Source organism: Castor canadensis, chromosome 2, assembly GCF_047511655.1.
Source record: "Castor canadensis chromosome 2, mCasCan1.hap1v2, whole genome shotgun sequence".
Lineage (NCBI taxonomy): Eukaryota > Metazoa > Chordata > Mammalia > Rodentia > Castoridae > Castor > Castor canadensis.
In genome coordinates, this window is record NC_133387.1 from 171,829,604 (window position 1) to 171,843,574 (window position 13,971).

The window sequence follows — 13,971 nt, forward strand, 5'->3', positions numbered from 1 at the left end:
ACTGTCCTTTCTCTTCTCCTTATGTCACTAAGAGAAATGTTTAATTCCTAAGGCAGAAGTAAAAAAAGGAAAGGATAAATGAATACATTGGACTTCATCAAAATTTACAAATTTTCACGTTCCAAGGACTTCATAACAAGTATAACATAGCATTCAGCATGGAGAAAATATTACTAAATTGCATATCTGATAAAGATTTGCTATCTAGAAAGCACATCATTCTGAAAAGTATGAAAGTATTTACAAAACACTCAAGTTCACAAAGTGCAAAGTATTTAATCAGACATTTCTACAAAGAAGATATAAAATGTCCAGTAAGTACATGAAGTGAAGTTCAATATACTGAAAGTTGAAAATCAAACCCAAATTTAAATATTATCTCACATGCACTAAGATAACTATAATAAATAGGCAAAAATGCCATGGTTTGATAAGTGTGTAAGGAAATTATAACATTGCTGGCAAGTCAATTGCTACAGACACATATGGAAAGTTATTCAAGCAGTACCTTTACAAAGTTCAAAATAGTACTACCCTATGACCAAATATTTCTTCTGCAAGAGCATATGGAAACCTTACTGCACCAAAATTATTATTCATAGCACCAATATTCAAAAGAGTCAAGAACTAGAAAAATTTAACAGTTTATCAACTAACAGATGGGTGCACAAATGCGTTACATCCATACAGTGGAACACTGTTCAAAACCAGTTCAAAAGAATGATACATTTACACATTTATTCTATAGGTAAACTATGAACACATAACTCAGATAAACAAGGTGACAAAAATCTAATCACTGAACAATGGGATATACTCTTCCAGAGGTTTCCACACAGACTAAAAGTAGATTTGCCATATAATCCAGCTGTCGCACTTTTGGTCATATATCTAAAGGACAGAAGATTTTTAAATTGCAGAATATGGAAGACTACAGTCTTAATTTAAACAAAATTTTCCCCTAATTTTCAAAATAGTATTGCACATGGTATTTGTGATATGTGTCACGTGGTTTCTTGAGTCATTTTTACTGTTTTAAATGATTGTTCTGTGGACCTTCTGGGCTACCATATTTTCAACAAAATAAATAATGATAAAAACATGTTTTTGGAATTTTGAGAGGGCAGAAATATTTACAACAGCAAGGGAAATTAGGTTGCTGTCTTGGAAATTCATCAGTTCTTTGTGGAAGGCCTACATATCTTCCACCGAGGTTTTCCTATGTTCACAATTAATTGTAAACATTTTACATAACCAATTTCAGTTATTATTGGAAAGTTCAAACCTTCCATTCAAGTTGCATTATTAAATCTTTCAAAAACTTCTTTCCTGGACTCAGGGCATGATTCAAGATGTAGCTATCATGCACTAGGCTCTAGGTTCACTACCTAATACTGAAATAAATTAAATAAATAAATCTCTTTCCTGTGATATGGTCACCCTATTTTTAAGAATAATGGGTTTGTTGCATATTAATTACCACTAGTATGATGGTTAAAACTGATGTTCAAAGGCAAAGGTCTTTTACAGGGCCTTTGCCTTCCTCTAACCTTGAGGAGGCATTACTGTTATCTGAAATCACAGAGAGCTGGGGATCACCTCAGAGTCTCTGAAATGGAGTCAACATTTTGAGTTTCTAACTGATCCCAAGGAGATGCCGATGCTGCTGGTCTGGGATCTGCATCTTGAGAAGCCCTGTCCTTGATTCATCAAGGAAGGAAACATAGGTAGTAGGAATAGGAAAGTGTCAGCATTGACCCTTCTTCTACAGCCTGTGCTGTTGGGCACTGAGGCTAATTAGAGAATATGTTTGCCTGAGAATTTTAGTTATCACTGTGAAAATTAGAGGGCACTCCTGTCTTCTTGGTTTGAGTTTGTTATAAAACCTCCAACATAGCCCCCTAGGACTATAGATACTCTAATCTAAAGACTACATATAAATACATATCTATATGTGTGTTTCTATATGTACATATATATTTATGTATATGTATAAACGTGTGTATATATGCATATATGGCAAATAAAAATCCATTATCACATTATTCAAAATAAACAAAAGATAATAATAACACAAATGTCCAACAACCAATGAGTGAATGACAAAAGGTAGTATATAAATGCAATGAAATATAGAGCCTTACAAAGGAACTAACTATTGATATATTCTAAAACATGGATGATCCTTGCAAATAGTGTGTTTGTGACACAAGACAATCACAAAAACCACACAATTCATGGACCCATGCCTGTGAAATTTTAAAAACATGAAAATCTTTAGAAATAGAAAGATTAATGCTTTCCATGGTCCAATAAGGGATTGGATTTGAAGAATAAATATTGACTGCTTGTGGCTACAGACTTACTTTTTTAAACATTTTTATTAGTCTATACTAGTTGTACCGGGAGATTCATTGTGACATTTACAAAAGTGCTTACAACATATCTTAATTAGATTTACCTACTCCATCATTTTCCCTCATCAACCATTCCCTCTATTTAAAATAATTTTAACAGGTTTCAGTGTTCTATTTTCATAGATACATAAAGTACATCAACCACATTTAAGTGGTGTTAAAGTTGTTCTGAAATTATATAATGTTGACCATCACACAATTCTGTGAATGTACTGATTACATTTATTGGCACAAAAAGGGCAAATTTAAGTGCTATGGGAATTATATTTCAATAAACCTGCTTTTTAAAATCAAACAACATCATTCATCACATTAACAGTATAATGAATAAGAACATGCTCATCCCAACTAATACCAGGAAAGCACGTTACAAAATCAACATCCTTTTAGGAAAAAAAATTAACAAACTAAGAATGGAACTTAACAAACAAAAGGCATATGTGACACAGTAAATATCATAGTCCATGCTGAAATACTGAAAACTATGCCTAAAGATCAAGAATAATGCAAGGATACCCACTTTGGCACTAGTATTCAATATAGTACTAGAAGTACTAAACCATACAACAAGGCTCATAAAAGAAATACAAGGCTTTGAAATTGGGAAGGAGCAAGAGATTATCTATGTTTGCATGTAATATGATCTTATATGTGGAAATTCTAAAGTTTCAGAAAAGAAATATATTAGAACAAATGAAGACTCCAACAAGTTAGAAGTCACAAGTCAATTAATCAAATCAGTTGCATTTCTATACCAGAATAATGAACAATTTTAAAATCAAATTAAATATTTCTACTACAATATCATCAAAAACAATAAAATAGGAAGGAATTAACTAGAAAATAAAAGATTTTTATATGAGAAACAGTAAGTATTGCAGAAAAAAATCAAAGACAGAAATAAAAGTAACTTCCTTCTGTACACATAGATAGCTTCATATTTATTGGCTATGTGTCTCTCTGGGTCCTGACATATTAGGTCCATTCTCAACCAAGCCCTTATTATCTCAAACAAAAGATGCTAAAAACATTTCAAATCATTTTTTCCTTTGTTCCTAAGTCCCCAGGCTGGTGTGGTGTCACCTACCTGTTATCCCAGTGCTTGAGAAAATGAGGCTACAAGATTGTAAGTACAAGACCAGTCTGGGAAACCCCTAGACATCATAAATAGCCTCAACAAAGTAGCAGGATTCAAAATCAACTTACAAAAATCAGTAGTCTTTCTATACACCAACAATGAACAGATTGAAAAAGAATATAGGAAAACAATTACATTTACAATACCCTCAAAAATATCAAATACCTGGGAATAACTTTAACAAAGGATGTGAATGACCGCTACAAGGAGAACTACAAACCACTGAAGAAAGAGATCGAATGAGTCCACAGAAGGTGGAAAGATCTCCCATGCTCATGGATTGGCAGAACCAACATAGTAAAAATGGCTATATTACCAAAAGCAATCCACATGTTCAACACAATTCCCATCAAAATCCCAATGACATTCATCATAGAGATTGAAACATCAACCCTAAAGTTCATCTGACGCACGCAGGACTACGAACAGCCAAGGCAATACTGAGCAAAATGAACAACAATGGAGGTATCATAACACCCGACTTTAAACTATACTACAGAGCCACAGCAATAAAAACAGCATGGTACTGGCACAAAAACAGATATGAAGACCAGTGGAAGACAATAAAAGACCTGGATATGAATCCACCTAATTTTTGACAAAGGTGCCAAAAACATACGATGAAGAAAAGAGAGCCTCTTCAACAAATGTTGCTGGGAAAATTGAATATCTGCCTGCAGAAAATTGAAAATAGATCCATGTTTATCACCCTGTACTAGTATCAACTCAAATTGGATTAAACCTTAATATCAGACCCAAAACCTTGAAGCTAGTACAGGAAAGAGCAGGGAAGCAATACATAGGCATAAGCAATGACTTCCTGAGTAGAAGCCAATTTGCTCAGCAACTAAGAGAAAGTGTCAACAAATGGACTGAATCTACACAGCTATGCCCACCTTATTTTTGACAAAAGCACCAAAAACATACAATGGAGAATAGACAGCCTCCATAACAAATGTTGCTAGGAAGAGTGGTTATCTGCCTGCAAAAAACTGAAACTAGATCCATGTTTATCTCTCTGTACTAGTATCAACTCAAAGTGGATCAAGGACCTTAACATCAGACCCAAAACTCTGAAGTTAGTACAGGAAAGAGCAGGGAATACTCTGGAAGCAATAGGTATATGCAAGGACTTCCTCAATAGAACCCCAGCAGCTCAACAACTAAGAGAAAGAATGGACAAATGGGACTTCATAAAATTCAAAAATTTCTGCACAACAAAAGAAATGGTCTCTAAGTTGAAGAAGCCATCCACAGAATGGAAGAAAATAGTTGTGAGCTATACATCAGACAAGGAACTGATAACCAGAATACATAAGAAGCTCAAAAAAACTAAACTCCCAAAAAATCAGTGACCCAATGAAGAAATGGAAAAATGAACTGAACAGAGCTTTTTCAAAGAAAGAAGTCCAAATAGCTAAAAAACACATGAAAAAATGTTCACCATCCCTAGCCATAAAGGAACTGCAAATCAAAACCACATTAAGATTCCACCTTACTTCTATTTGAATGGCTACTATCAAGAACACAAATGACAACAAATGTTGGTGAGGATGAGGGGGAAAAAGGAAAACTCATACACTACTGGAGAGAATGTAAGCTACTACAACCACTATGGAAAACAGTATAGCGACTTCTTAAAATCTAAAAATAGACCTGCCATATGATCCAATAATACCACTCCTAGGTATATACCTGAAAAACTGTGAGTCAGCTTACAAAAAAAAGCACCTGTGTACCTATGTTTATTGTAGCACTATTCACAATAGCTAAGGTATGGAAAAAGCCAAGATGTCCCACTACTGACAAATGGATTTAGAAAATGTTGTATTTATATAAAATGTAATTTTACTCAGCCACAGAGTGAAATTTTGTCATTCACAGGTAAATGAGAGAACCGGAGAACATCATCTTAAGTGAAGTTAGCCAGACTCAGAAGACACAAGCCACATGTTCTCTCTCATATAGAAACACAGGAATATATTCTCTCTCACACAGGATTGTTAGGAATATAAACCTAACACAAATATAGCAGTAGTATGAAACACTGGTTATACTAAGGAGAGGTCACACACTGGATGGTTAGGGAAACTAAGAATTTAAATAAGATTGATATATTCTGTATACAAAATGAATATAGAAATCTTAAAACAGCTGAAACTACCATAATAATTGGGACTAAGATAGAATCAAGGAAATTAGAGGAGATAAACCTATTGGGTGTATATATATATATATATATATATATATATATATATATATATATATATATATATATAATATGGAAATATCAAAAGGAAACTCCCTGTGTAGCTACCTTTATCTCAAGCTAAAATGTCATTGTTTCATTTTATCTTTTCTCTTATTTCTTCTACAAAATCAGAGAACAGGAGGGAAGAAAAAGTCCCTCCTAGAGGGGAGGGTTGGCACTGGTGGGAAAGGGTATAGGGGAAAGGGAGTAGGAAGGTGAATACAGTGCAAAAAATATGTACCCATGTATGATAGCTGTTAAATCTACTGTAAGAATCAGGGGAGGGGTAGATGAAGGAGAGTGGTGGAGGGGTTGAATTCATGTATATTTGATACATTGTAAGTACCTGTGCAAATGCCACAATGTACTCCCACCCATCACAACAATAAAAGGGAAAAAAAGAAGAAAAAAAAATACCAGTCTGGGCTTCCTAAAGAACATAGTGCCTAGGAAAAGAAAAAAGTTTTTAAGGAAGTTAATTTAAGTATGATATATTTGATATATTGTAAGAACTTTATAAAGTCCACAATGTACCACACCTAGCACAACAATGAAATTAATTAATTAATAAAAGTGAATAATGACAGAAAAAAAGGTGGAAAGTCAGTGACAACTTGAGATCATTATCTCTTAACTGCACCATTCCAAAAGACTTTCTGTTTGACAGCAAAAAAGAATCATCAAATGATTTTCTTAGGCAATGCCACCAAATACTTTAGATGAAATTTATTATCATCCACAGAAAAAGCACAGTGAAATTCCAAAGTAGAAATGTAGCCTTGTATTTCTTGTTCAATGAAATAAAACTAATAAAAATGAACTACCCAGAACTGTTTTAGAAATATGATACTTGAATTCAAAAGACCAAAAGCTTATTCTAGACTTTTTATTTAAGAGGTTCTGTGACTTTTGTAAAGTGTTAATCTCTCTGAGCTTCAAGATTCTGTTCACACAATAAATATATAGAGACACTTGGATATGTGCTGACTAATTCTTTAAATGTGTGTATAGTATCTGGTATTAAAACATTTAAGCAAATTATCAACAAATTCAAGGTGGGCTGTATCAAATAATCTTGGTGGAAAGAACAGTTTTGTAGCACTGGCCTTTGAAAGTGACATATGACTGCCCTGTACAGGATAGAAACACAAGAGTAGAGGCAGATGTCCAAATTGTACTTCCTAACAAATGGCAAACAACTTTCCTGCCCAATGGCAACCATGTATCTATCAACCAAGTATTCCTTTGTTTATTAATTAGAATGGATCTTAGTATAAGATCCAAGATGACAATTAGAAAGAAATATCAATTCCTCAATGTTATTGTTAAACATATAAAACGGTACAAAGAAAAATTGTGCAAAAAGGGAAAATAATGTGAAAAAAAAACCTCTAGAAACAAACAATTTCCAAATTTCATTTCCCATAGTAAGAAAGAAATAAGATAAAGAAAGCTGCTCCTAAAAAATAATAAAATGCAATGAATCTTCTTGGGCTTTAACTACAGGCACAATGATATTCAGTTTCTGATCAAAACTTTCTCCTGCTCAGGGTTTTTCTCAGGGCAATTTTAACAACTTCGTTCCCCAAACTGTAGATTAAGGGGTTCATCATGGGATCCACAATGGTATAAGAAACAGAGGAGTTCTTTCCCTCATCCAAAGAACCAGCTGAGGAGGGTTTGAGATAGGAAAATTTTCCTGATCCAAGGAGAGAAACAGCAATTATGTGGGAACTGCAGGTGCTGAAGGCTTTGGACCTGCCCTCAGTGGACCTTATTTGGAAGATGCCTGAGAGGGTGAAACCATAAGAGTAAAAAAGGATAAGACCCAGCACAATGTTGTCTTTTCCTGCTACAATGAAAATCTCTAGCTGACTGTCATAGGTACTGGTGCAGGAGAGCTGGAGCAAAGGGTGGAAATCATAAAAATAGTGGTTGACAGTGTTTCCACCTCAGAAAGTCAGTCTCAAGATGCATCCTGTGTGGGCCATGGCACCAGAAAATGCCATGAAGTATGAAGCCAGTGTAAGGTAGGAACACACTTTAGGAGACATGGCAGTGTTATACAAAAGTGGATTGCAGATGGACACATAGTGATAATAGGCCACTAAGGTCAGCACACAGAATTTAGAAATGACAAAAAAAAGTAGACCTTGGTCATACAACCCAAGTAAGAGAGCATTTTTACTTAATATGAAGTTCATCAATATTTTGGGTGTCATCACAGAAGAGTAACAGAGGTCTATGGAAGACAAGTTAAAGAGGAAAAAGTACATGGGGGTGTGTAAGTGCAAATTCAGTGCAAGAAGAATGATCAATCCCAAATATTTCCCAATACAGTATCCATATATATTACTAGAGACAGGAAGAAACAGGGGTACTTAGAGATCAGGTTGGTCTGTTAACCCCACAAGAATGAATTCTGTTACCAAAGAACCACTTGCAGGACCCATTCTTCTGTTAAGAGAATCTGTAAGTACAGGAAATAGGGCAACAGCAAAGGACATCCCAGATATTTCAAAACCATCTTCTACTAAAGTGTGAAGTACACGATTGAATGACTAAAACAATCAAATCTAAATCCACAGAACCAGCCTTTAATGCTACTATAATACCAAGTAGCATTACTGACTACAGACAGTAAAGGGTATCTCCAACCTAACCTCCAGATACAAGGCCAGTGCTGTCATATGCAAACATAACTCTTAGAAAAACCATAAGAGAATAGGAAACAGACTGGAACAGGATAGGATTGCACTTCTGTCATCATTTCTTCATTGCTTCAGCCCTCCCTTCACTGGTAAAATTGTCGATAGAAGCCTTAGCATCCTGGTGCTGACCTCAAATAATAGAACAGACTGTGATGGAGTTGGATCCACGAATGCTGCTTCTAATCTAAAACAAAAATGGCACATATGGGAATGGCAAAGTTCCTGCCCTGGGACTCCAGAAACTCCTAAATCTGGAAGAGGTTGAGATCTGTCTATGGAAAAGAAACTTATTACAGCTCAGCAGCCCCTGTGTCCACTGACTGAATATTCTCTGCTCCCACTTCAAAGAGATTCTTGGATCAATTTCACTTATATCAGATTTTTTTTTAAAAAATGGAAGGAAAATGATGTATGAAAAGCAAGGCACTGAAAAAAACGTGCTTCATGGACTTTCCTATATGTGCCACTCAAAGCAGTTACATTCACATAAGCAGAGAGTTGGTTCCTGGTTGCCAAGGCCAGGGGGAGAGAAAATGATGTGATGCTGTCCAAAGGCTACAAAGGTTTAATTGTGCAAAACGATCAGATTCTAAAGATCCAGTGTATCGCATGTTAACGATAGTCAAGTCTAAGTATTGTAATACTGTATACTTAGAATTTGCTTTTGGGATATGTTAAAAGTTATCAAGTCACTATAAGTGTACACATATTCAAAAAACATTCACAATATGTTAACACATTACCTTCTGGTAAATATGAGTTATATAAACTGTTGGTCAAAACAACAGCTTATATAACTCATATTTACCATTTTATATGTTAATCATATCTCAATGAAGGTGGTTAAATACAAAGTAAGACATTAATACAAATAGAGTTCAAAACTTACCTCTCCTGAGGAGAGAAAATCTTTGTGCTTCCTTATCACTGTGATTTTCCCCTCTGGTCCCAGGGCAATATCAGGCTCTAAGGCTTTAGTTACTTCAATTCTAGGAAGAAGCAACAAAAATTAAATATTTCATATTCCTAGAAATCTTTCTGAGCTACTGGTCAAAATTTATAATGATAATTCTTAGCTCTCTGATGCATCTGAGAAAAATAAACAGTCCTTATTCTTACCACACTTGCCAATGAGTGAGACACCAGATAATTTAACATGCATTTAATGACATAAAGCTTCAGGCTATAAGGAAGGTAGTAGCTTTCTCAGTCTCCACCCTGGGAAAAGATTCCAAGTGCAAAAATGAAATAAGGTGATTGTGTTTACATCCTAGACCCTAGACCACGTTTGTCCTTACTTCCTTAGGGACTCAATATTACACTCGGGCTTTCCCTTCTCTTTAGGGATTATATGTCCTCCCTATTTGAGCCAATATTAAACTCCCATGTCCCTCCCCCATGGCTTTTATCTCTTAAGGGAAACCAATTGTTTTTGTTTCTTTCTCTCTTGTTCCCAAATTCTTAACTGTATGATCCTTTTGGGTTTCTATTTCTTTATCTAATTTTGTAAATGAGTGAAACAATTTATTTTGTATATTTTCACTCTTTAGAAATCACCAAAATCACTTCTTATGGGTTACATTTTTACTAAAAATTTTTATTAATGTATACTGAAAATTTATACCTGAGTATCCTGCTGAGTTCGCACTACAGCACTCCAGGGATGAGACTATCAATGTTTAAACTTCTTATGGAAAAGAACGGAGTATAGAGTTAGAAGGTCTGTCTACATCTTGTATAAATTATTAAATATCTTTGTGCCTCAGGTTCATGTTATGGATCAGAGATGGTAAAAATGGCATGTATTTCATTGTATTATTGTGGGGTTTCAGTAAAAAAAGATAAGAGAGATGACTAAGACAATGGCATGCCTGTAGGATATGGTCAAATTTCAGCTGTGAATGCAGGTAGTCTTGGAGTTCTGAAGTGATTATGACTGGATTAACACATTGTAAGTTGACAATATCCTAAGTTTAAAATGCACTTATCATACCTAACATACCAAACATCATAGTTTGCCCTACTATACCACAAATGTGCTTAGAATACTTACATTAGCCTTCAGTTGGGCATCACTAGGGTATTGAACCACTTTTCACCAGCTAAAGGAAACATAAATTTCAAACTCAGTGTATCATTTCTGCTAAAAGTGTGGTACTTTCATGCTATCAAAAAAGTCAAAAATTGTAATTTCAGCCAGTATAAATTAAATATCATATGTATTTATATTTTCATGGTTTCCATGAGAGAATTCATCAGAATTTTCTTCACCTTTTAATTACTACATTCCTACACAAAGTACACATTCTGCAACTTATATGTCTTGTGTAAATGATATATACTTCATAACATACACTGTTCTTGTTCACTACTTTATTACATGCTGTAAATACAGTAGAGCATACTAGTGGACAGTAATTAACTACTTCTAGAAATCCTGTTAGTCTGTTGCTGAAGAATTCAGAATCTTTCCAAATTTTGCATATAAACATTTCTGCCTCATTGCACAGGGAGCTCAGACAGTGGTCTCACCAGATAGCATAACCCAGCCAGCCACTACATGCAAACTCACCACATCTATAGAGCACAAATCCTGGCTGTGGCTTCCTAGGTCTGTTGCTCCCTGATTTATCCAGAGTCAAAGTAAAAAACTAAACTAAATGCCAAAGGACTCACTCTCTCTTAGAATAATCATCATGTTAAGTGATGTAGATAGACTCTGAAAGAGTAATATTGCATTCCCATAGGGGAAAAAAATGGAGAAAATTTGGTGTTGGGGGAGGAACAGTAAGTGGGAGGATGAAAGAAGAGGATCTTAGAGTAGACGAATATGGTCTCAATATATTATATGCAGGTATTTATAAAATCAATAAAACCCACTAAAATTGTATTAAAATAATAAATAATCAATATGAAAAATTTGAAGAGACAACTATACCTTTAAATGCACAAACTTCAATGTAAGGACACAGGAATTACAGAGACCCAGGATATCATGTCATCCATCCAAAAGATGACCAAATATTCACCAATGTACCTTAAAGAGATGTAAACCTAGTTTGCATCCAACAGCAACAGATTATAAACTTTCCCAATAAAGTATAGACAATCCTCCAGAATAGATCACATGGGAGGTCACAAGACACATCTTAACAAATTTAATTTTGTGCCAGATGGGGTTCATGCCTGTAGAGATTGGGAGGATTGTGGTTTGAGGCCAGCCCTGCTAAAGGTTATGTGAGACCCATTTCAACCAATGGCAGGGCAGGGGGTTGTGTACCTGTCATCTCATCTATACAGGACACACAAACAGAATGATCATGGTCTGAGTTAGCATGGGAATAAAGTGAGACTCTTTCTCAAAAATTGCCAATGCAAAAAATGACTTGTGGAATTGCTCAAGTAATAGAGTACCTCTTTAGGAAATGTGAGGCCCAGAGCTCAACCCTAATACTTCAAAACAAAATAACATAATAACAACTACTTTCTCTGACCAAAATGATGGGAAACCTGAAATCGTGGAAATTTCAAAAGCATGCAGAAATTACCATGCTTCTGAGCAACTTACAGGTCAATGAAGAAATTGAAAGAGAAGATTAAAAAGATTTTTGAGAGAGATGAAAATGGATAGATAACATTACTCATTCTATGAGGAAGTTTTATAGCAACCAATGACTTAATCAAAAATCAAAAAGTAAACCATTTAACATCACACCTCAAGGAACCAGAAAAAGAACAGACTAAGGACAAAAGTGGCCTAAGAAAAGGAATAATAAACTTTTTACAGTAGACACTGGGAAATCAATACTAAATACAATGAAATAAAGTCCATTTTTTGAAAATAGAATCAACATTTAAAAGTTAAACAAAAAAGGTCTCAAAAAAAAAAAACCAAGAAATGAAAAAGAAGATATTACAACTAACATCACAGAAGCACTGTGAGATTACTGTGAGCAGCTATAAACCAATAATCCTATAATCTAGAGGATCAATTTAGGCATGAAGTTCACCAATACCAAATCAAGTAGAAATAGTAAAACCTAAACAGACCCAAAATTGAATAAGAAGACTAAACCACTAATGTCTCCCAGCAACAAAACTTCTAGGATTGAATGACTTCACTGACCAATTTTATCAAAAGGAAAAAAATAATAATATCAGTTTTTAACAAACTCTTCCAAAAACTCAAAGATAAAAGAATTTCATTAGTCATTTAATGATTCCAGCATTACCTTGATAATGAAAGCAGGCAAGGATAGTACAAGTTAAATATTCTGGTCAATATCTTTGTTCATATTACATTAAAATTTCTCAACCAAAATGTTAGCAAAGTGAATTCAATTATAAATAAAACAGACAAGTCACCATGACTACATGAGATTCACATGAGGGATGTGAAGATTGTCCACTAAAAGCACATCAATTTATGTGATAGAAACAGTCAGCCGAATGAGTCACCAAAATCAGAACACTAGATGCAAAATAAGCATTTCACAAAATTCAACATCACTTATTATAAAATAATAAATTTTAAAAAGTGGATATGAAAAGAATAACATCCTAATTACTGTGTGTACATGCTTATAATTGTAAAAGTGATACCTGCTGAACCTCTTCCAGGAATGGGGGAAGAGGAAGATAAAGGAGAATGATGGAGTTGTTGTATTCAAGTATGATATATTTGATACATTTTAAGAAGTTTTGTAAATTGCACAATGTATTTCCCACCCACCCCCGAACCTGGCACAACAATGAAAATAAATATATAAATAAAATGAAAACCAAAAATAAATTTTGAAATATTGAAATCCCCCTTCCTAATATTAAGAAATTCAAGAATGTCCACTTCTGCCATTTCATTTCAACACAATTTTTGAAATCTTAGCCAAAGAAATTGGGAAAAAGAAGAAAGAAGGCATAAAAATAGAAAAGAAGTCAAGGTACACTTGTCTACAAATGACATGACACAGAAAATCCTAAAGATTCCATGAAACAAATCTGTTAAAAATAATAAATGAATGCAGTAAAGTTGCAGGATACAAAATCAATAGACTTGTTCACAAAAATAAAGAACTAAAGAATGAAATGTATACCACAACCTCATTTATAACAGTAGGACAGCATACTCACAAATACATTTTACCTAAATGATGAAAAACATGTTAAACTTGAGCAAAAGGAACAAAGCTGAGTACTTACCTACCTGATTTCAAAGTATAATTCAAAGTAATAATTATCAAAACAGTATGATACTCACTTAAAAATCAAAACATTGACCATTGTAAGAGAACACAAGGCTCAGAAAGAAAGGCATGCATATGTGATCAATTACTTGACAAAGCTGCCAAGAAGATAGGAAAATCTCTTTACAAATGGTGTTGGGAAAATTATATATCCTTATGAAGAAGATTAAGATGAGACACTTACCTCACACACAGTAAAAATGAAACAAAA

General features: G+C 34.3%; 1 pseudogene; it reads right to left on the bottom strand.

Moving 5' to 3' along the window:
- Positions 1-7,335: 7,335 nt before the first annotated feature.
- On the bottom strand, positions 7,336-8,313 carry LOC109677267 (olfactory receptor 8B8-like; annotated as a pseudogene).
- Positions 8,314-13,971: the final 5,658 nt, after the last annotated feature.